Source organism: Asterias amurensis, chromosome 10 (assembly GCF_032118995.1).
Source record: "Asterias amurensis chromosome 10, ASM3211899v1".
NCBI classification, from domain to species: domain Eukaryota; kingdom Metazoa; phylum Echinodermata; class Asteroidea; order Forcipulatida; family Asteriidae; genus Asterias; species Asterias amurensis.
Genome location: NC_092657.1, coordinates 3,339,231 through 3,362,499, shown reverse-complemented (window position 1 = coordinate 3,362,499; position 23,269 = coordinate 3,339,231). Strand labels below are relative to the sequence as shown.

The following is a 23,269-nucleotide window of genomic DNA, read 5'->3' as shown; positions in this document are numbered from 1 at the left end:
AACTGTTAGGCAATCAAAATGATGGAAAAATGCATGTTTTTTGTTAAAGTGCCCTCTTTTGACTAAACTTGACATGTTTTGCTGTAAAAACTACCCTCATGAACCCCTCTCCGATCCTGCACCAAAATCCATCCAGTCAAAAAGGCTCATTAAATATTGGCCGAAACTTAAATTGGTCCCAAATCAGTCAAAGGAAAAAGTTTAACCCCTTGCAGATTTTAAAACCAAAAATCGTGACCCAAAAAGACCAATTTTAAAAATTGGCTGAAAAACTAAACTGGTCCCAAATCAATCAAAAGAAGATGTTTAACCCCTTGCAGTTTTTTTAACCAAAAACCCTGACCAAAAAAGGCCCATTTTTAAAAATTGGCGAAATAAAAATTGTCCCAAATCAGTCGAAGTAACAAGTTTAACCCCTTGCATTTTTTTAAACCAAAAACCCTGGCTCAAAACGGCCCATTTACAAAAATGTACCGACAAATAAAATGGTCCCAAATCAGTCAAAAGAACAAGATTAAATAAAAAGACAGACTCAACATTAATATATAAACTTATTAAGCAACTTGTTTACACAACACAGATGTATTCATTACAATGCACGTATTTTATTTGTTCTCAAGTTCTCTCAAACGCCCTTTTCCTCTCTTTTATTATTCATCGTGAGAGCCAAAGAGTAAACGATGTTTTTTTCTGTTGACTAGTTGCAACAGCCATGCAACCAAAAATTAATGAGCATAAGAGTGAATTTCTGGCACAGCAATGTACTTGATCCTATTTTCAAAGAGTACAGCGGAACAACCACAATTAGAAAATTGATGACCTAAATAGTTGTGCCAGTATTACACTAGATATTACACTCATAAAAGTAAAGGGTAAGGTATTGTATAAATGCACCATCACAAGCGTTTAATTTATTTGGTTCATAATTTTGCCTATATCATCCTGGTAAGGCTAGTTAAAAGCAGGGCCACCACGTGCAGGTCCCAGGATACCAGCCCCGACACCCCCGGGAGATCATAAGGGCCCTCATACTATATTAAATCAGCGCCCAGGTCCATGCCCCCGTCTGAGGGGGGCACCCCCTACTCCCGAGAGCGGCCCCTAGTCACATGGCCAAGACTAGGAACTAACCCGTTTGGTCAACCATAGTTTGTGATAACACCGGAGTGCACCTTTAAGATCAACCACCAGATGTGAAACAACCGGCCGGGCTAAGACCCCACATGCCACGTGCATGTGTCCAAGTCCCTTTTCGCAATAAGTCTGGAATTTCCCATGCTTTGTACTTCTGGATTCCAAACAATTAGTTAGGGTTAGTAGTAGGGTTAGGGTTATGGATAGGGTTAGGGTTGGGGTTAGGGTTAGGGATAGGGTTAGGGATAGGGGTAGGGATAGGGATAGGGTTAGGGTTAGGGTTAGGGATAGGGTAAGGGTTAGGATTAGCGCCGCACCACCAAGACATCCCTAAACCACGCCCAGGAGATCATAAGGTCCCTCGTACTCTAATTAAAGAGCGCCCAGGTCCATGCCCCCGTCTGAGGGGGGCACCCCCTACTCCCGAGAGCGGCCCCTAGTCACATGGCCAAGACTAGGAACTAACCCGTTTGGTCAACCATTTTGTGATAACACCAGATGATGCACCTTTAAGATCAACCACCAGATGTGAAACAACTGGCCGGGCTAAGACCCCACATGCCACGTGCATGTGTCCAAGTCCCTTTTCGCAATAAGTCTGGAATTTCCCATGCTTTGTACCTCCGGATTCCAAACAATTAGTAAGGGTTAGTAATAGGGTTAGGGATAGGGTTAGGGTTGGGGTTGGGGTTGGGGTTAGGGGTAGGGATAGGGTTGGGGCCCTAGGATCGCCAAGTAGCGCGTAAAAACGCAAAATATGTGCTTGCTTGCAATGGTGTACTTATTTACAGAAATGTTTTAGGTAGTTTAAAAAAATTAATTGAAAAACACCATTAAAACATGTCAGCCTAATAACACATTTAGAACAATTGAAATAATTTCAGAAAAATTACAGGGTGGTTAATTCATAACTTGACAATGAACAGCTATAGTGTGTTCTAATGACTAGATGGTTATGTTTTCGAAAGAGTTGCTCTCCTTGTACTTTGTAGCCTTCAGCAATGTCAGAGGAGCTGATTCCCTCTGCACTTGATTTTGGGGAACAGCTGAATCTCTGGCTCTAAAAAAATAAGATACAGATACAAAGTTGTAATGGATGCCAAAAAGTTAAATTAGCAAAAAATACCCTGCAGAGGTATCAAATCGGCTTAAAAAACAATGCATATTGATAACTTGCAATTTGCTTGCCATTTCGATTTTGTGTAAAACATACATCAGGTCTTTACTAATTTGCTTTTAAGGAATTTACCTTTTACTAGAGAGTGCGGTTCCTTAATCAAAATTGAAAGCAGAAACTCACCAATTCCAGAAGTGACAGATCGTTGCTGTCCAATGAAGGCTCCACATTGACAACAGGAGTAGAGGTCTAGGTTTAGGCTGAAGCAGACACTGATGATGAACTCATGTATCGAGGTGACCGTAGCAGAATGCCCCGATGGGCCGCGATTCTGCAGCTTAGGTATACCCATGGAGCTAGCTCCATGGGTATACCAACCATCGTATTCGATTTTGGGGCGGCGGAAAAACACTTTGAGCGGCAGTAGTTCGCATTCACAAACAAAAAATTGAAGCATGCACACAAACAGGAACACATCAACAAACTCATGCAAATTGCAAGCGAAAATATAAATCACAGGAAAGGAAGCAGAAAGGTGTTTAAAATTTAACAAAACTGATTTTCTTAAGCACAAGATAAAAAAGGTAACACTATGACTGCTCAATAACAGTGAAGTGTATCTTGCCATGTGGAACGTCGAAGCCTTCCTGTAACAAAACAAACAGTAGATGTAAAATAGTTAATTGCTTTCAACTGAATTGCTTTCACTTTAGAATTTTTATCAAAAATACTTGCAGAACACCAACAGTTTAGAAAAACTACTCCAAGAAACTTATGTGGATCCAGTTTACTTTCAGTGTTGAATGTCTTGATTTGGATCAAATTGATATTTTCTCTCAAGTAAGTTTCAGGCTTACAGAGAAATGTGGCACATATAGTAGCCCCTTTGTTTTTTCCAAAGTTCTAGAGTTATTTTTATGATACTTGCCACAATTGTACATTTTACATGTTTTCCTTCCTTGAGATAAGACTAGTCTTTACTCTTCGTGAAATCCACCCCAGGTGAATAGCACTGCCACTTTCTTTGGAAAAACACATGGAAAGTTTGTAGTAAAAGACCCCAAAATCATTTGTTTTACTTTAATCAAAATTGTCCCAAGGTCACGCAAATGCTTGCCATGCTAGCAGCTGATCATGATAAGAACTATTTTTGTTAACAAATGTGGTGGTGGTGCTAAGATGCAGCAAGAAAAAGCTAGACACAATATATTTTGGTAGTGGGATCATTTTCATCTTTTTGGGGAAAGACCATAGGAATTTTTGCCAGCATGTGGCATCAACGTTTCCATATCCTCTTCTTATATGTCACTCCACAAATTGGTTGTACTTTATAAGATTGGAATGAGACCCTACTGCCCCAAGTCCTTAATCCTTCACTTTGAACACTGGAGAAAGTATTGGGATTGTAGGGTTTCAATTAACCTGTTAACAGAGAAGGTAGTTCTTTATTCCAAGATGTATGATGATAAGTGGGTCTCAGACATTCATGTTGACATGTTGAACTTTTGGAGACTGGAGCTGCAGGCAGGAAAATGAAACAAAAACATGTTTTGTTTAAAAAAAAACCTAATACAAATCTGACAGTTATTTCATTGTATCACCACTAAAAGTTTTTTCTACAATCTAGAAAAAATAAAAATAAAACAAAGGTATTGTGTGTTTTTTCTCAATTTCTTTCTAGAAACAATACAACCTTGATTAATAATGAGGAGGGCGCAGAACCTTTATTACTTTAAAACGATCTCTGCTTTTCACCCTTTCAAAAGATTGTAAAAGAACTGCTGGATCCTTATCAATATTAATATGTCGTGATTAAAAAATGAAAAGAAAACTCTTATTAAATATCTTCAAATTTGAATTAAAATATGTATTCAAGGAGTAATTTAGTAAAACCTGGTGCCTCATCAATGTGATTTATCAATGTGATTTACTGTTAAGTGGAGCAAACAGCCTTAGGCTGAAAAAAAACCCAATATATGTTAGGTACTCCAGACATTTGTTGTTATTTTTTGGGGTGACTAAAATATCACAAAAACTGGGTTAGCACAAATTAGCCCTTTGTTTTACAAAATCTGTAAAAAAAAAAAAAAAAAAAAAAAAGGTTTTTACTAAAGATTTGTTGTACTTTATGCCACAGTATGCAATCACTGGTTTGCAACATGAAAACTGTGCCGCGGCAATTGTTTATATTGAACCTGTCGTGACCAAGTCATTACATTCATTCAAGTTATGGTTCATAACACACAAATTGCGAAAAGAGTTGCAGCATCGACCAAATTGAAAGTAGATTTACAGTAAAAATTAACCATGTGTGCAAGTTCCACAAGTTTCATACATATTTGTCTACAACTATGCAAATAGTGTGTGAATATTATTTTGTTAACGCACATGCAATTATTTTGGTTAGAATACATTAGCCCAAAAGGTTAGAATAGCTAAGAATGCCTGGAACTAGGTGTGGCCTTTGTGTGAGTGTGTAGTGAAATGTAATTGAGTGGGCCAGGAGGGTGAATGTGGTTTGACCAAGAAACACCTTGCATGCATCTCAATTTCATAAAGCAGTTCAACAACAAAACAATGCTTAGCAACTTTGCTAAGCAATAAATCAGCAGGGCATCAGTTGCTACAATGTAAATTTTATAGAATTCTGGCTGGTAGCCAGTCTCAAGTAAGACTTTTTCTGCTTACAGACTTTAACTTAAGATATTGGGCTCTGATCTATGACACTACATGCAGTGATTTCACCTCTCTCATGAATCACCCCATTTGCTCATAAGCAGTGCGAGACAAAGATTATTGAGCCTACTGGCCCAAGTCCTTCTGAATCCTTCATTTTGGATACTGAAGGAATTGGGGGATCCTTCATTTTGGATACTGAAGGAATTGGGATTGTAAGGGTAAAAATGTACCTGTTTACAGAGAATGGTGTTCTTGATGCCAGGCTGTATGATGAGACTGGAGCTGCAGGCAGGCAAACAAAACACACCTTTTTGTTAAAAAAGGGGGATCTAGCGGTCCCACAAAGTCATTTTGTACAATAAAACAGACAAGGAGAATCTCCTAAAGAGCAGATTGAAATTGTAACCAGTCAATTTGCCACATTGTTTAAACAATTTGGTATTCATAAGTTTTGGGGTCTTTCAGGTTTTTTTCGTCTCAATTTTTGTTTCCACTTTAAGATTGACATTCTCAATGGTGCAGGGTTTGTAGTAAGACCAAAATACATTCACCTGGAGGCTGTTAGTTCAAATCTTGTTATTTGTCTTTGTTCAACCGTTGAAGGCCTAAATGAGCAATTGTCATTTGAGCCTACTGGCCCAAGTCCTTCTGAATCATTCACTTTGAATATTGAAGAAGGAATAGAGACTGTAAGGGTTTCAATTTACCTGTTTACAGAGAAGGTAGATCCTATGGTCAGACTGTTTCATGATTGGGTCTCAGCCTTGTTGACATGTAGATGTTTTGGAGACTGGAGCTATAAGCAAAGGAAACAAAAACACATTATTGTTAAAAAGTTGTATGTGCACTCAGAAAACACATGGTAAAAAGATGTTTTGTAAAAATAGTTATGTAAGAAACTACCTTACTTAAGTAAAACACGGCCAAAATAAATACTAATTTCTAATATAAAAAATATATACATGTTTTGAGAGTAAGTATTGCAGTTAATCAAAGTTATGTAAGATTTACCGAAGTAAAGAGAAACTTTACATGGCATTGGTAGGTCTTGCAAGGAACTGTGAAAAAATTCCGGTGTTTACATGCAAGTTATGTTTTCCCCGCGTGTGCGCCCGTGCGTGTCTGGTTGACAAGTTGCTAACGTCTCAGTCCATGCAATCATGTCGTTTGTCCCCTAGGTGGACATATTAAAAGGTTTCTCAAAAGTTGTTCGATCTTTACAGCCATATCTACTGATGCGTGTCGTATTATTTTTTGTAAGTTTTACAACCATTAAAATTTGTCCTACATGTTTGCCATAGACTTGAAGATGTATACAGCACTATAGTGCTGATATAGCAAGACAACATGTTGCAACACGTTACAACACATGCTCACTTTATAGCGCTGCAGACATGTTCACGTTTATGGCAAACGTGTAGGCCGAAATGGTTGTAAAAACTAACAAGAAATAACACGCAAACATCAGTGACTGTATATGACTGAGATCGCAATTTTTTTTAGAAACTCACCTTTCAATACGTCCATCAAGGAGCAAAATCCCCATGCTTGTAACTTTTGCTTGACGAGCACGAACAGGCAGTAAGGCCTCAGGGTCGTTATAGAACAAATTCAAAAGTTCTGATGGGAAAAGGGTACAAACAACGGTAAAAAGATGTAATTTTTCTATGACTACAAACAATCCAAGTAAACATTTTGCCTAAACAAACGGTAAAATAATAATAATTACACAGCTATAAGGTAAATCAAAGTTTTTGCCCGTTACCAGTGTAATGCGCAGTAATACAAGTGTAAGGTTTACACAATCAATGTGTAATATTTTACATATCTAGCGTTTACTTAAAATTTAGGTAAATATGTTGACTCCTTATTGAAGTAAGTTTGTAAGTCTTTTTTGTGTAAGTTTTACCCTGCAACGAACTGGTAAAAGTTTACCTAACTGTTAGCAGGTTCACCCCCAGCCCCTAAAACATGTCTGTTAGAAGGTTCACCCCCAGCCCCTAAAACATGTCTGTTAGAAGGTTCACCCCCAGCCCCTAAAACATGTTTTTTTTTTACACAAATTGTGTAAATATTTTTCTGAGTGTCCGATGATTGGGGGGTCAGCCTTGTTGACGTGTAGATGTTTTGGAGACTGGAGCTATAGGCAAAGGAAACAAAAACACCTTGTTGTTAAAAAGTATATGTGATTTTGAAAGAGACCTTGTAGGCCTAATGAGCAATTGTCATTTGAGCCTACTGGCCCAAGTCCTTCTGAATCACTCACTTTGGATACTGAAGAAGGAATTGAGACTGTAAGGGTTTCAATTTACCTGTTTACAGATAAGGTAGTTCCTGTGGTCAGACTGTCTGATGATTGGGGGTCAACCTTTTGACTTGTAGATGTTTTGGAGACTGGAGCTAGGCAAAGGAAACAAAAACACCTTATTGTTAAAAAGTAGTATGTGCTTTTGAAAGAGACCTTGTTGGTCTAATGAGAAACTGTCATTTGAGCCTACTGGCACAAGTCCTTCTGAATCATTCACTTTGGATACTGAAGAAGGAATTGAGACTGTAAGGGTTTTAATTTACCTGTTTACAGATAAGGTAGATCCTAGGCAAAGGAAACAAACACACCTTATTGTTAAAAAGTAGTATGTGCTTTTGAAAGAGACCTTTAAACCGGCAGCCCAGAGCACTTTGGTTAAAGGAACGAGGTACCAATATACTTGAGTACATGAACATTTAGTGGATAACCGGATGTCTGCCGGACCCCCCCCCCTCGCTGCCTGTTGTGCATGGACCCCCAACAAAGAGGCTAAATAATGGGCTGAATCAAACAGTCTAGGTACCACATAAAACCAAGTGAAAATGGGCTTTACCATGATACTAAGTGAAAAAGAAATCAACTGCCAGACAAATTTTCTGCTGCATTAAGCCTGCCACACCCCCCCCCTATATTTAGTGTACAAACCTATTGGGTTGAAATTACCCAGTTGTCAAATTAGCTCAGATTTACATGAAACTTTGTCTTACTGTTCCACTATGGCTAAAACGAACACAAACCAAAAATTTAATCCATACTCCGTACCGTTTCCGAAATACAGCCTCTTAAAATATGCTAAAATCTCCCCCTTTTGGAGCTCCGCCCCCGGCCGACACCGCGAGTCATGGTGGTATTCTTTCAAACGTTGAGAGCCCGTAATTGAATAACGACCCCAGCTGTTTGGCTGAAAGGTGTATGCTATTTAAGATGTGGCCCTTGATTCATAATGAGTTGGCTGCAATGGGCCTGCCAGACACCCCCACCCCAAGGGGTTAAACATCGGAGGAACCACCTGAAACAAAGTTGAAATGACCAATGACAATGTTTGTAATACAGTTAGTAATACTGCCAGACAAAAGTTTTGCTGCATTGGGCCTGACAGACACCTCCCCTCCCCCGGGTTAAACATCAGAGGAACCACCTGAAACCAAGTTAAAATTACCAATAACAATATTCTTAATACAAGTTTGAACTGGTATCTGCTGGGCCCAATGCAGCAAAACTGTTTATTGGCACAATGACCGGGGGACTAATGTAAAGCGCGTTGATACGGTTTAAGGTGAAACGCGCTATATAAGAATTTGTTATTATCATTGTTATTTACCTAGCGGCTGATCTGGTAAAAAGAATAGTGTATTATAGGCATATTGGCCATTTCAACTTGGTGTCAGGTGGTTCCTCTGATGTTTAACCTGGGGTAGGGGAGGTGTCTGTCATCAGGCCCAATGCAGCAAACTTTTGTCTGGCAGTTGATACTGGTATTAAGAATAATGTTATTGGTTCTTTCAACTTGGTTTCAGGTAGTTCCTTTGATGTTTAACCCGGGGAGGGATGGTGTCTGTCAGGCTGCGCCCAATGAAGCAAAACATTTTTTGTCTGGCGGCTGATATTGTCTTGTGTTAAAAATAGTGCATGAGGCCTATTGGTAATTTCAATTTGGTTTTAGGTCGTTCCTCCGATGTTTAACCCCTGGGGTGGTGGTGTCTGGCAGGCCAAGTGCAGCCAAATTATGAATCAAGGGCCACATCTTAAATAGGATACACCTTTCAGCCAAACAGCTGGGTTCGTTATTAAATTACGGGCTCTTTTGACGTTTAAAAGAATACCACCACGGCGCGCAGTGTCAGCCGGGGGCGGAGCTCCAAAAGGGGGAGATTTTTAGCATATTTTAAGAGGCTGATCTCGGAAACGGTACGGAGTTTGGGTTCAATTTTTGGTTTGTGTTCATTTTAACTATAGTGGAACAGTTAGACAAAGTTTCATGTAAATCTGAGCTAATTCGACAACTAGTTAATTTCAACCCCTAGGTTTGTACACTAAGTATTTGGGGGAGGGGGTGTCTGGCAGGCCTAATGCAGCAGAAAATTTGTCTGGCGATTGATATTTTTTACTTAGTATCATGGTGATGACCATTTCCACTTGGTTTCATGTGGTACCTAGAATGTTTGATCCAGCCCATTATTTTGCCTCTTTGTTGGGGGTCCACACGCTACACACAGCGGGGGGTCCCTGGCAGACATCCATATCTGACTATGTCAGGTTATCCACTAAATGTTTCTGTACTCAAATATTGGTACATCGTTCCTTTAACCTAAGTGCTCTGGGCTGCCGGTCTACTTGAAGGCCTATACGAGCCTACTGACCCAAGTCCTTCTGAATCATTCACTTTGGATACTAAAGAAGGAATTGAGACTGTAAGGGTTTCAATTTACCTGTTTACAGAGCGGGTAGTTTCTATGGTCAGACTGTTCGATGATTGGGTCTCAGCCTTGTTGATATGTAGATGTTTTGAAGACTGGAGCTTTAAGCAAAGGAAACAAAACACACCTTATTAATAAAAAGTAGTATGTGCTTTTGAAAGAGACCTTGTAGGCCAAAATGAGCAACTGTCATTTGAGCTTACTGGCCCAAGTCCTTCTGAATCATTCACTTTTGGATACTGAAGAAGGAGTTTAGACTGTAAGGGTTTCAATACCTGTTTACAGAGAAAGTAGATCCTATGGTCAGACTGTTCGATGATTGGGTCTCAGCCTTGTTGACATGTAGATGTTTTGGAGACTGGAGCTGTATAGGCAAAGGAAACAAACACACCTTGTTGTTAAAAAGTAATACTTCTCATACTTAGCGTAGCACCACAAAAACTATTTTGTATAATTAATAAAACAGGGCCTAATTTCATGGCTCTGCTTACCATAAGCAAAGAATATATCTTACGGAAGCAGGAAATTCATCAAGTGAATTTAACAGCCTGCTTAGCAGTGACTTTTCGCTTGTGCACATAGGTACTCCAGGTTACTAGGCATCTTTGCTTACACAGCTAGTGCAGAAATTTGGCGCTTAGCAAGCAATCGAGGAATGGTGATCAAGGTGATCCCTGGATAATTCTATTTTGATCCCATGTGGTGGGATACAGTAATTGAGGATACTTTCCTTGACAATTACAAAAAGTATAACCTGCCTTTTAATGTTGACTACAGCTGAGGTGATTAAAAGGGAAGGTATATAATGTTTAGTAAATAATCTTTGTAAACCACAAGGGAAACTGACTGGGTAAATTTGTAAATGATTTTTGGGGTTGAACAAAGAATTGACTAGAGTGGGATTCGAACCAACGACCTCCGGATTAACGTGCCGGCGCTCTACCAACTGAGCTATCTAGCCCTATATTCTCAAAATGCTTTGAACTATCCAAAGCTGCTGTCAACATATAGGCTTCTAACCAAAGATTATTTAATTTGATTTTTGGGGTTGAACAAAGAATTGACTAGAGTGGGATTCGAACCAACGACCTCCGGATTAACATGCTGGCGCTCTTCCAACTGAGCTATCTAGCCCTATATTGGCGGTGTCCCTATTTTGTCAATATCTTTGTTCGGGGGTGCCAGTCAGTTTCCCTTGTGGTTTATATTGCTATCTGAAACAAAAAGTCGCATCCCCTTAAGGTGATCCCCTAGCTGCCGCTTCCCAGGTTGTATCGTAATTTGGGTGTGATCCCTGGCTACACGGCAGTTAACGGTTGTATGGCTTCTGACTGGCACCCCCCGAACAAAGATATTGACAAAATAGGGACACCGCCAATATAGGGCTAGATAGCTCAGTTGGTAGAGCGCCGGCATGTTAATCCGGAGGTCGTTGGTTCGAATCCCACTCTAGTCAATTCTTTGTTCAACCCCAAAAATCAAATTAAATAATCTTTGGTTAGAAGCCTACATGTAGACAGCAGCTTTGGATAGTTCAAAGCATTTTGAGAAACGTTTAACTTCAATGGGTAATGTGCTTATGATAAATATAATCTTTTAAGCCCACAAGTTTGCAGTTACGCTTCTCACCAAGTTACCAACTATGGGGCAATTTTTGTTTTTCGGGGTAAAAATACGATTATCCACAATTTGATGTTATAATATTTAATAATCACTGATTTATACACTTTTACATCTGTCAAATCAAAGTTGACAAATTGTATTTCAATTTGTACTTTACTCCAGTGTGTACAAATAATATTCAAATAGTGTGTAAATATATTCCATATGAAGAACTAGTGTGCATCTGCTCAACGCCTTTCAAGGCGACCTGTTCAACACGGGAAATTCCCCTCAATTCACACACTCGGGAGACATTTTCATCAGTTTAAGAAAAGTGATTTTGTTAAACTTACAAAGTCACTCGGCATTGTATAGTATATATATTCCTCTTTCGAAACAGTAAACTTTTTTTTATAAATAAGAGCCAGTAAAGAGGGGCACTTTTTGGTTGAAAAAAGATGCATTTTGACTAAAATAATCAGTTTAAGGGGGGTCACAGCACATTTTGTCATTTTTTTTGCGGGGGTTGTCCCACTAAATTCAACGGCAAACTCGCTAGCAATCTCACACCACCAAAGTCGAATGGTTTATGAAACTAGATAAAATAAGCTTTCCATCCATGTAACATGTTTTGTGATTGGTGGACTGCAAAAGGGGCACTTTTTGTGTCAAATCATGAAGTTCGTTAAAGAGCTTGCACCCCCAGAGTCTGGACTACGAGCCATATGGGTCGAAGAAGGAATTGAGACTGCAAGGGTTTCAATACCTGTTTTACAGAGAAAGTAGGGTCAGACTGTTCGATGATTGGGTCTCAGCCTTGTTGACATGTAGATGTTTTGGAGACTGAATCTGTTGAGGCAAAGAAAACAAACACACCTTATTGTTAAAAAGTAATACTTCTCATACTTATCGTAGCACCACAAAAGTAATTTTGTACAATTAATAAAACAGGGCCCAATGTCATGGCTCTGCCTTAACATTGTAAGCAAAGAATATCTTACGGAACCAGGAAATTCATCAAGTGAATTTAATAGCCTGCTTAGCAGTGACGTCTCGCTTGTGCATGTAGGTACTCCAGGTTCTAGGCATCTTTGCTTACACAGCTAAAGTGCAGAAGTTTGGCACTTAGCAAGCAATCGAGGAATGGTGATCAAATCATCAAGGTGATCCCTGGAGCATTCTATTTTGATCCCATGTGGTGGGATACAGTAATTGAGGATACTTTCCTTGACAGTTACAAAAAGTATAACCTGCCTTTTAATGTTGACAACAGCTGAGGTGATTCAAAGGGAAGGTAACAATTTTGTTATCAATTAGTTCTCGATATATCGAGAAAAGCAGATTTATTTTAAAAACATGTCCCGACCACAGAAACCATTATTTTCTCCCACTCTGATCCAATTGAGCCTAGATTTTATACATAAATTGTGAAACACGAAGTGTGGGCCTATGTACAATACTGTTTTCCGATGTTGTGCGATTGCTTTAAGATACTGATGTGAACCAATGAAATTATTTTAGCCAAGGAGATAACATGTGAGAATGCAAACAAAGTAATATATGCAACAATTTAATATAATAATAACCATGGCATTGGATTATACTGCAGTTTTGTAAATAAATCCAGGGCAGCAGGTTCTGTCCAGACTAGAATGCCTCCACTGCGATTCATGTGAGTGTCACTGGTCATACCATAGTCACCCACCACTTAATTTGTCTTTTCAATCAGAATCATTTTGTGATAATTTAAAGGTACTTCTGTGCTTCTTCTGGTCCAAAAGGAGACGCCATATTGAGATATTGGTCCTTTTTCAGTGCGAAATCACACAATTTAAACCAAAACCATAGAAATAGAACCTGAAGAACACTGAGTGTCTCGTTGTGCATGCGGTTTCGTTGTGAGAAAAATTTTATGCACGCGCACACTAGGCCTGGGCATTTATTCGAATATCCGGTTAATGGCGAATAGGTTTTCCTATCCGTAACCGCGAATGCCTTTTTTTTTCTAACCGGATGTCCGCATCTTGGATGCGAATAAAGCTATTTATAAACCGGATAGTTCAGTAATTACAACCAAGGAACCGGATATTCTTTTATATCCGAACATCCGCGGACGTCGGCCGACAACTGATATGAATGTTTTGTCTAAATCCTTATGAAACTTCTATTAAGACAGCATAAAACAGCATAAATTAAGTATTAAGCTATTAGTGCTGGGCGAATAGTGAAATTTTGTTTTTCGGATACCGCTGGCCAACTATCCGAAAGTAACCGGATATTCGAATAGTTTTTTCGCCGCTAGAGGGCGCTATTTTCTGATATAATTTGTTCAAAGATTACAAATTTTTTTCTTCACGTAGAGTCAATCACGATCAAAAGAAAAAGTAAATCGCCATCTTTAAATTAGATCCGGTCATTTTTATGAATGAACCGAGTGACACTGTCTAAAACTAATATCAACCCGCCCATAAGATCTCATTCACAACGAAAAGCACCCTCTAGCGGCGAAAAAAAAACCTGTTCGAATATCCGGTTAATTTCGGATAGTTTGCCGGCGGTATCCGAATAACAAAATTTCACTATTCGCCCAGCACTAGCGCACACACCATTTTCGTAACGCATGTATGCCAAAATATTTTGTCATACAATTTTGCCATACAATGACATCATCCTCGACCAATGAAAACAATAGAAATGGTCTATGTGCGCTGACATCTTGCCATTTTGCCATACGTGTGTGTCACAAGATGATAATTTTGCCTTACGCGCGTACTTTGCGGTATTGATATGCCGCGTCCACAGATGACACAGAGGGTGGACGAGCTCAGCGTTCTCTGGGTTCTATTTCTATGACCAAAACACATTCAATCATGTTTTTCTTGAAATTTGTCAATAATGCCCTTATTAATTATCATACTAAACAAAATTGATCAACAATTGGTTATAAACAACTGAATGAGGGCAGTATGTACGTGGTTGTAGTTTTAACCGATTATCACAGGCCAATTTGAACATGTTTTTGGTGGGCCCTAGCGACTGCCTTGTGCACTTAAGAGTTGAGTAATTAACTGTTGAACACTGTCAAACTTTGTGAAAACTGTGCGGGGAGTACAAACAAATTTGTATGAGTGTCTGTTTATTGAAAATTTGTCTTGGTCAAACCTTTTGTCCCTTTGTGAAAACTAAAAATGCAGCGAGTAGATGCTTTCGGCCCCATGCCCGCACTTTAATATACCATGTAATAAAATGGGAAATCTCAGTGTTTGTGGCAACGTAAAAGAGGAAATCAATCACAACATGCAGTGAGTTTTACCAACATAGACTGTCAACTGCGAGATTTAAAAAGTGTAACAATTTGAATTTTTTTCATTGACATAGAATGACAGAGTATAATCATGACATTTTCCAGGCATCGATCTTCACCTTGTTGACACATCATATCGGCTCGAATTGGTGGTTAAAAGAAAAGCGATACAGTAATATTTACTGTTTTCCGAAAAACAATGGCAATTTTTGACAATCAACTTCACATATTTATTTTGATTTGTTTTTATGCATCGTGTACATAAATTAACTTTTTAAGGGAAAACACAAATTTCAGTTATACTGGGCAAAGTTTAATAAAGCTGTCTGAACACAGAAAATTGCAGAAAAAGAACCATTTATGGCATGTTGGCTAAAGTAACCAGTTTCTGTCAGGCATGATTTTTCTGTACATTTAGCAAATTTTTAAGCCTACACTGACAGGCTTTATCAAATTAGGCAGTTGCCATCGGAGTCGGGAGAAAACAACAGAAAAACCCACCCTAGTTTCCGCGCGTTTTGCCCTGTCATGACATGTGTTTAAAATAAATCTGTAATTCTCGTTAATGAGAATTTATATTGTTTTGCTGTTTTCTCAAAAAGTAAAGCATTTCATGGAATAATATTTCAGGAGAAGTGTCTCACCATTGCCTTCTGTAAACCCTGTAAGTTATTTGTAAATCTGTGAACTTTTATTTTTTTCTGAACCGAAAGGGTCCAATGGCTTTAACTTGTCATGCAGTGGCTGATAACTTGTTTCTGTTTAGCAATACTTTTCTGCGCCAGGCTTTGAAAATGGGCCCACATTGGCAGCACAGACCACAGCTCCATAGAAATACTCAAACTTCTTCTGAAAATGTGTTTTAAAATATATTTGTAAGATATAAAGAGCTAAATCGTTATGACAGTATACATTTCAAACTATTTTTACAATTTTCAGCACAATATTGTTCTTATTCAGTGACACCAGGGCCCAATTTAATAAAGTCTGGTCATTGCTAGATGAGAAATAACTTGCTAAGCACAAACAAATCTTGCTTAGCAGGAACAGGAATACCAGCTACTTTTCCAATAAAGTTAATATTGTTGCGACTGGCATGGTGCTACACCAACTATTTGTTTAGCAAAGAATTTTCTGCTAACCGGCTATATGAATTTTAGGCTCAGTTTCAGAACAAACTCGCTTTGGACGGGTTGTCATGGACGATTGTGCAAAGAAGAAGATTTCAAAACTCAGCCTCCAAAAGTTTTAAAAACAAAGACTATATAGCAAACTCACACAAGCGGAACACAGTCCTTCTTTTCTAAGGGTCCGTAGCACTTGGGCACGCTTTTAAAAGAATTTTAGTCGTGAATAATGCGTTTCAATTTGGAAAAGTTTCGGACGACATAATTTGGTAATTCTAACCTGCACATTTCAACAATGTCGTCTGCGCACCGAATAGTTGAGTCAACACATGTGTTTTTTATTTTACTTTTCGGCTTGCGGGTTGTGTTGTAAAATCCAACATTTCTTCAAATTCTGCGAATGAAAATTCTTTGCAGCACTTTTATTTTCAAGACAAAAAAAAATCTCAACTCACCATTATATTTTTGTAGTAGTTTGAACTCGGAAATCCGGTGAAAAGCTGAACTTCTTGGACATAAAATACACAGAAACTTTTCAAAGGCCTCCATTTTTTCTTTGAAACGTGCAAGTCATGCAGATTTTCACCTACGACCCCAGCCGGCGTCCTCCATCCAGCCCCCAACCAATCAGCAACCAGCTTTGACATTTGCATAACAAAGCCGGACCTTCTAGAATTTTCTTGCCCAACTTTTGTGACCATATTAGGTACTAAATGGGCGGGCCCTGCAAGAGTTGAAACTATTTAAGTAAAAGGGGTGATCGGGTACGTCTTCTTGCATGGGGTAAACTCGTGAAATTATTAAACCAGTGTTTACATGGTGAGATTATTATTGACTGATGATTAAGTCATGGAGGTAGGATTAGATCTAATCCTACCTCCATGATTAAGTGAACAATGACCCTAGAAGAAAATGGAAGACACAGAATAATAGAACTGAGATTTGTTGTCCTAAGGTATGGAGAATTTAGAAGTTGATCAATACCACCATCCGCTGATTCTGATAGTAGTGAGAAATTAAAAAATTATCAACTGGATTATACTATTTGTATGGTTTCAATGTCCAAAATAACTTTTCTTTTTCCAAGACAGATTTCTTCTCTCTTACATATAATTGCTTTTTTAACAGATCAATCTTTAGTCGCTATCTGTCAATTTCCCAATTTGTTTTCGGGTAATTTCGTCAGTTTCTTTTCACCCCGTTGAACTCCCTGCCAATGATCCCCATTATTATTATGAAAGGATACACTTATTGTACAGCCTTTTTTAAAAGTTGTATTAGCATCTCAGAAGTCAGGGAAATGATCAACCAATGTTGTTGTTTTTGTTTTACACGTGTTTGACATACGATCGAAACATGGGACTGATTTCATAAATCTGATAAGCAGAAAAAAAAATACAGACAAATGAAACAGATTTGTTTGCATAGCAAAAACTTAGTGGGCCACCAGTCAAAACAGTAATCTTTTCTGTGATTAGCAAGATTTTTTTTCTCCGTAAAACAAAAGTTAGCTAAAAACTATAGGTCATGCAAAGATCTACTATTAAAGTTCAAGTTATATGACGCCCGACGATAGTTGATTATTTATTTATGTAACAAAATATTATTGAATGCCGGAATAATGAATACTCGAGAGTTCCAAGACTCCTCGAAATTGTTTTTATCAGAAAATACATTCAAATAAACTTTTTTTTAACAGCCGTGTTGATCCCAAGAGGGCGCAATACCGAGGTATGTGCACTTTCGCACCTAAAAGCACAACCAAATTAATGCTTACCAGAGTAAGGTTACCAGTCAAACTATTACGTGAGATGAACGATTTGTTATGACTGGTACCCTGCTCATTGCTGCCTAGCAGGAGACATGGGCTTTCTCATTGATATTCCTTGCCAAAACAAAAAAAAGGTCGATTTTTGCCTAGAATCGATTCCATGTTTTGTTAGCTTTATGCTACTTTTGCCTATCAAGTAGCGTCATGTTTTCAAATTTTAGTGTTCTTGAAAATATCGACTTTGGTAACCGGCTTGTGTTTCGGTTACTTCGGAAATCGGTATCATTCATTGGGTATGTTCTTCGCGCGCCAGACTATTTCCAACGACGAAGCGATTATCGATGTGAAGTGAGCAATTTGAGGCCGAGGTAAATGTCAATTATTTCATTAATGACGCTTTCCAATAATTTTCTCAAATATATTATCATGCTTTCTTCAGACCTGAAGTCCCATCCACTATTCCACGCAATCGACTGGAAGCGAATCAGAGAGACAGAAGCCCCTTTCATCCCAGCCCCAGATGACAGAACGGACACCACTTATTTTGACGGTAAACAATATTCACAGTATTTTGTTTTCACCATACACATAACATTTGATTTGAAGAAAAGGCAGACTTTAAAGGCAGTTGACACTATTGGTAATTGCTCAAAATAATTGAAAGTGTTTTAGTATATAAAAAAGAAATTTAACGAATATTTTGGCTCTGTTTGTACAAATACTTTGGCTCTGTTTGTAAAAAGATAGATTGGTGATTTAGAAAGTATTTCAATAATAGTACATGTACTACTATTAGCAGTGCCACCTAATTGTGTCACCTTTAAATAAACTTCCATTTTATTGTTTTTTCCAGAAACCATTGCGAAAGTTCCGTTGGTTATTGCAAAGATGCGTGTCAGACGTCGTGTAGCTAGGACGGTGGTTAACAAAAACACAACCACTAGAATCGCATTTTTCAAGCATTTTCAATATTTAAAGGTAAGTTTTGAGCATGTTTTTTAGGTCATTTGTGGACGGTAACATGGAGGTTTTTGATGGATGTTTTAGGTCCGTTTTCCTTCTTTCTGAAGCAATCCGATGGGGATTTTTTTGCTCACTACGGTTGTCTACGCAAACTAAAACCAAAAGAGACCACCATTTTGGTCGTGGTTTCATGTGGTTGTTGTTTGTTTATCATCCACGTTTTATTGTGGATCAAGCCACACGTGCGACTTCCGGTCGAATGCTAAAATGGAAATGATGACACTGACAGTTTGTTGTTGTTGTTTTTGTTTATGTTCTTGTCTTGTGTGTTAGGTGGTAACTGTCAGATAAAAAGGATGTTCACATTAGCAATTTTCTTTAATGACGCTTTCCCATAACTTTCTCAAATATATTATCTTGCTTTCTTCAGGCCTGAAGTCCCATCCACTATTCCACGCAATCGACTGGAAGCGAATCAGAGAGACAGAAGCCCCTTTCATCCCAGCCCCAGATGACAGAACGGACACCACTTATTTTGACGGTAAACAATATTCACAGTATTTTGTTTTCACCATACACATAACATTTGATTTGAAGAAATGCAGACTTTAAAGGCAGTGGACACTATTGGTAATTACTCAAAATAATTATTAGCATAAAACCTCACTTGGTAAGAAGTAACTGCTCCCTCTCTCTAAAGTGCAAAGTTTTCAAGAAAGAAGCAATTTTCATTGAACTTGATTTCAAAACCTTAGGTGTAGAATTTGAGGTCTCGCAATCAAGCATCTGAAAGCACACAACTTTGTGTGACAAGGGTGTTTTTTCCAAGTTTCATTATTATCTCACAACTCCGGTGACCAATCAAGCTGAAACTTTTGCAGGTTCGTTACTTTATGCATCTTTGACAATTACAAAAGGTGTCCAGTGTCTTTAACAGAAGAAATGCAGACTTTAAAGGGCAAATAAACCTTTAGTTGACTGTTCAATCCTTTAAAATGTAGGCGTGCACAAGATGACTAACACTTTCAAGGGTGGTCAGGTTTTTGTGATATCGCTGAAAATCCAGAGAAAATATGTCAACACGTGAAGGAAATTCGCTGATGGGATTACACATACTGAGAAGCGTCACTGCTTGGCTTAAAAAAAAAAAGTCTTTTTATTCGAAAGTGAAATGTAATAATATATAATTATGGTTTAGTTATTCAAAAATATTTTAAAAAGACCTTAGCAGTAAAAGAAACCTGAATTGCGGTCTTACATTCACAATTGGTCAGTTAATACAATAATAAGATAGTTTCATGTAATACAATTAAAAAACAATTAAAATGCACAAAATGACAATAGACCACAAAAGTAACAGGGCAAAAGACTTCCTGACAAGAGGAATAAACAAGCTATTGGTTGTTGTTAAAGTTAACTTGTTTCCATAATGCTTTATGTATCCCAATCCGCTGTAGGCTTCTGACCAAAGGTTGTTATTGCCACTAACTTTAAGAGTGATTATCAAACACATCCCTTTCCTCTAACCTGATCATTTAACAGCTCTTTAAAGGCAGTGGACACTATTGGTAATTACTCACAATAATCATTGGCATAAAACTTTTCTTGGTGACGAGTAATGGGGAGATTTTGATGGTATGAAACATTGTGAGAAACGGCTCCCTCTGAAGTGATGTAGTGTTCAAGAAAGAAGTAATTTTCCATGAATTTGATTTTGAGACCTCAGATTTAGAACTTGAGGTCTCAAAATCAACCATCTAAACGCACACAACTTCATGTGACAAGGGTGTTTTTCTTTCTTTCTTAGTTATCTTAATTGCAACTCCGACGACCAATCAAGCTCAAATTTTCACAGTTTTATTATTTTATGCATATGTTGAGATACACCAACTGTGAACATGGTGAAGGCAAGTCTTTGACAATTACCAATAGTGTCCACTGCCTTTAACATGTTACTTCTCTGTCTCCCTTGTTTGTTTAGCTCGGAACAACATGCAGCATCTCCAGATGTTGTCTTTTGCACTTTGACCTCTGGAACTCATCAACAGAAGTAATGAAACTGTTCCAGGATGGTGGTCAACTTGGTCCAGTGGTTAGACTGCAGGACTTGCAATCACAAGGTTGTAGGTTTAAATCCTACCAAGCGAACTGTGGTCCAGTGGTTAGACTGCAGGACTTGCAATCACAAGGTTGTAGGTTTGAATCCTACCAAGCGAACTGTGGTCCAGTGGTTAGACTGCAGGACTTGCAATCACAAGGTTGTAGGTTTGAACCCTGCTAAGCTAACTGTGGTCCAGTGGTTAGACTGCAGGACTTGCAATCACAAGATTAAAGGTCTGAATCCTACCAAGCTAACTGTGGTTAGACTGCAGGACTTGCAGTTACAAGGTTGTAGGTTCGAATCCTACCTAGCTAACTGTGGTTCAATGGTTCGACTGCAGGACTTGCAATCACAAGGTTGTGGGTTCGAATCCTACCTAGCTAACTGTGGTTCAATGGTTCGACTGCAGGACTTGCAATCACAAGGTTGTGGGTTCGAATCCTACCTAGCTAACCACCAATTTTATAATGACTAAAATAAATATTGTCCACTATTGTTACTGAATCACTATTTGCCCATTGGTTCGACTGCATGACTTGCACTCAAAAGGTTGTAGGTTCAAACCCTACCAAGATAATGGTGGTCAGTGGTTAGACTGCAGGACTTGCAATCACAAGGTTGTGGGTTTGATACCTACCTAGCCAACCGTGTTTCAGTGGTTAGACTCTAGACTTGCAATCAAAATGTTGTGGGTTTGAATACTACCAAGCTAACTGTGGTTTAACAATGACTAATATAAGTAATTGTTCCCTAGTTACTGAATCACAATATTGTGATGGTTTAGTAGTTCGACTGCAGGACTTGCAATCACATATATATTGGTTCGAATCCTACCAAGCTAACTGCTGGTTTAACAATGACTAATATAAGTAATTGTTCCCTAGTTACTGAATCACAATATTGTGATGGTTTAGTGGTTCGACTGCAGGACTTGCAGTTACAAGGTTGTTGGTTCAAATCCTACCAAGCGTACTGTGGTTTAGTGGTTAGACTGCATGACTTGCAATCAAAAGGTTGTGGGTTCGAATCCTACCCGTTTAACTGTGGTCCAGTGGTTTGACTGCAGGACTTGCAATCACAAGGTTCTGGGTTTGAATCCTACCAATCAAACTGATCAAGTGGTTAGACTGCAGGACTTGAATGCACAAGGTTGTGGTTTGGAATCCTACCAAGCTAACTGTGGTCAGTGGTTAGACTGCAGGACTTGCAATCAGAATGTTGTTGGTTCGAAATCTACCAGCTAACTGCTCATTTTACAATGACAATTTTGTGATGGTTCAGTGGTTAGACTACAGGACTTGCAGTGACAAGGTTGTGAGTTCAAATGCTATCAAGCTAACCGCTGTTTTAAAAATGACAAGCGTCTAGTTACTGAACCACAAGTTCTTGATTTACAATTCATAATCGTGGGCGTCCAGGCTGGGATTTTAGGAGGGGTCATGGAGATCACTATGGGCTGACTACCCCTGTCATATTAACTGCTCATCCATTAATTTGTTATGAGCCAAGTAATTCAAAGGCCACACTTGGAAGTTATTTAAAGAGCTTTCCTAATGTTCAATACAAATTATGCAAAACGTAAAAGACTATTTTACTTAAACTTTCAATATGGGCAACAGTGTCGAAGCAAATTTAATGTCAAACTTCCAAGACAAAAACAACACAGAATCCTGGGTCATTATTCCTTTAATATAAAACCTTATACAATTGCAATATAACTGTATATACAATAACGATATTACCTTTATACGATTGTGATATAACCTTTTACATTTGCGATATAACCTTATATGATTGTGATATGACCTTATGATTGTGATATAATCTTGAACTATTGCGATATTTCCCTGATACAATTGCGATATAAATTAATACAAGGACTTAATTGTCAAGGACTAGCCTTCACAGTTGGTGTATCTCAACATTATGAATAAATAACTAACCTGTGAAAATTTAAGCTCAAACGGTGATCGAAGTTGCGAGATAATAATGAAGAAAAAAAACACCCTTGTCACACGAAGTTGTGTCCGTCAGATGGTTGATTTCGAGACCTCAAGTTCTAAATCTAAGGTCTCGAAATCAAATTTGTGGAAAATTACTTCTTTCTCGAAAACTATGGCACTTCAGTGGGAGTCGTTTCTCACAATGTGTTATACCTTCAACCTCTTCCCATTACTCGTCATCACCAAGAAAGGTTTTAAATAATTATTTTGAGTAATTACCAATAGTTTCCACTGCCTTTAACTATTGTGATTTAACCTTATACATTTCTGATCAAGCCAAATCTGCTATATTGTTCTATTCCAATAAACAACATTACAAATCATTGAAAAAAAATGCTTGACTTATGCCTTGTGATTTTATTTATTTGTATTATTTGACCATATTTTTGAAGTTCGATTTGTATGCATTAAAATGAAGCTAGTTTCTTCAGTGAGGGCATCATGTACCTTTCATTTTTTTATAAGATTGAGATTTGATGTTGACCAATCTATATCTAAAACCATTCCTCAAGTTGAAAATATTGTTTATCAAAGTTATTCCTCAAGTTAAAAACACATCAGAGTCAGAGGTACCTATCGCATTATTTTAGAGAATAAAAACGACTCTTTGTGTTTTCTTAAATTTATGGCCCAAAATTTTATAAACTGTAGGACATCTACCCCTTGTTTTGTTTATATTTAAAGAAATAAAATTATTGATGTAATTATTTTGAGGCACAAGGCTCTTGTCTTTAAACTTTTTC

General features: G+C 38.2%; 1 long non-coding RNA gene and 1 other non-coding gene across 2 annotated transcripts; both read left to right on the top strand.

Moving 5' to 3' along the window:
* Nucleotides 1-11,038: 11,038 nt before the first annotated feature.
* On the top strand, nucleotides 11,039-11,111 carry Trnan-guu (transfer RNA asparagine (anticodon GUU)). The gene has a single exon. It is a non-coding gene; the product is annotated as a tRNA-Asn (tRNA).
* Nucleotides 11,112-18,310: 7,199 nt separating this feature from the next.
* LOC139942998 (uncharacterized) lies at nucleotides 18,311-22,796 on the top strand. Its single transcript, XR_011786726.1, has 3 exons — nucleotides 18,311-18,437; nucleotides 18,853-18,963; nucleotides 20,404-22,796. It is a non-coding gene; the product is annotated as an uncharacterized lncRNA (long non-coding RNA).
* Nucleotides 22,797-23,269: the final 473 nt, after the last annotated feature.